This window comes from Gavialis gangeticus, unplaced genomic scaffold, assembly GCF_001723915.1.
Source record: "Gavialis gangeticus isolate Ggan-Ray unplaced genomic scaffold, GavGan_comp1, whole genome shotgun sequence".
In the NCBI taxonomy this organism is placed as follows: domain Eukaryota; kingdom Metazoa; phylum Chordata; order Crocodylia; family Gavialidae; genus Gavialis; species Gavialis gangeticus.
In genome coordinates, this window is record NW_017729024.1 from 78162633 (window position 1) to 78164361 (window position 1729).

A 1729-nucleotide genomic window follows, 5' to 3' on the forward strand; every position below is an offset into this window, starting at 1 on the left:
CCTACCGTGGAGCCAGTTCCCCAGCCAGCAAATTGTGGTGACATCAAGGCCACAGTTAGCCAGTTTAGCCAAGAGGTGATTGTGGGATACCAGACTGAAGGCTTATTTAAAGTCAAGGTATACAACATCAATCTCTTCCCCCTTGTCCAGGTGATACGTCACCTGGTCATAAAAGGAAATGAGGTTGGTCAAGCAAGACCTACCTGCAACAAACCCATGCTGGATATCCCTCAGGATATTGCCTTCAGCTAGTTTGTTAAGGATGGTCTCCTCGATAATCTTTTCCAAGACCTTCCCCAGGATAGGGGTCAGGCTGGTGGGCCTATAGTTTGCTGGATCTACTTTCCTCCCTTTCTTGAAGATAGGCATGACATTGGCCCTCTTCCAATCATCAGGCACTTCACCAGAGCACTAAGAGCTCTGAAAGATCCTTTTATTTTATTTTATTTTATTTTTTTTTCAAATATCAAACGGCTGTTTAGTGCAAAAATACACAACAGAGTAAAACACCAAAAAATTACGTTTCCTAAAGAAGTAAAATTAAAATAAATTAAAAATAAAAATAAAACCACACTATATTGTGTCTCACTTTTTTTCCCTGCTTTATGGCTGAACTCCTAATAAAAAGTGTCTCTTATCTTTTTCTCTGGCAGAAAGCAGCATTCTCTGCTTTTAAAATCCCCTTGAGAGAAAAAAAAGGTAGCAAGCGAGAGGGGAGAGAGAGAGAGAGAGAGACTTTGTCCCTTTAAAATGATGATGGCTCAAGTACATAACTTCTGTGTTCATTCAAATTTCGGTGGCTACTCCCACGCCAATTAAATTTTAAGAGCCTGTTAGCAAATGTCTTTTGCCTTCTGGTGATTATGGCAGCATCATTTGTTGTGTCAGTATTATACTTCTTAGCTTTGCCACCTGGAGCTATTAGACTTTTTCATTAGACCCCTCCATCCCACTGCATCCCCCAGGAGCTACTAATTACTGGCTTTACTCCACTTACTCTTATCTCCAATTCAGTTATGTGCACTAAGCCCTAATGAAAAGTACAACCTGGCTGCTCCTACCTTGGCATTCCCCATTACGCTCTTCATACCCAGCATTGCACAGACAGTTGCCAGTGGGTACCAGCCATTCACCATCTACCCCACAGTACATTTTTGGCACATCCTTCTCTTCTGAGGTGTTGACACAGGAACCATGAGCCTCTACCAGAGAGAATGTATCAGTCCCAGTGATGGTGTCCAGAAATTGAGCCAGCTCTTCAAAGTCTATGAAGAAGTGGTAGATTTGAGACTGCACACCAATCTCAGCTTTGCTCCTTTTGTATATGCATTATTATGGTGTTTAGTTGCATGATTATTTCATTTTTTTCTTCACTATCTAAAGATACTCATGTGCAATGTCTTCTGGTGACAACTTTACTCAGAGTGAGCCAGGTGGAATTCATGAGGGGTAAGGTACTCTGCAGCTGTCATTCAGCATGAACAAAGGAGTTTGCCATGGAGCAGCTGATACACAGGAAAGCCAAGCCCCCTTTACCTCTTCCTTTGTCCCTACAGTAGGTTGTTTCAGAACACATTAGTACTGATTACATGTAATGAGGTGGAAATTAGCTGTATACAAGGTCCTATTCCTGCAAAGACATACTCAAAGGGTGTGTCTACATGTTGCCGTATGACAACATTGCTATGGTGCTGTGCTTTAGTACTTCCAGTACTATCACGGTATGGGT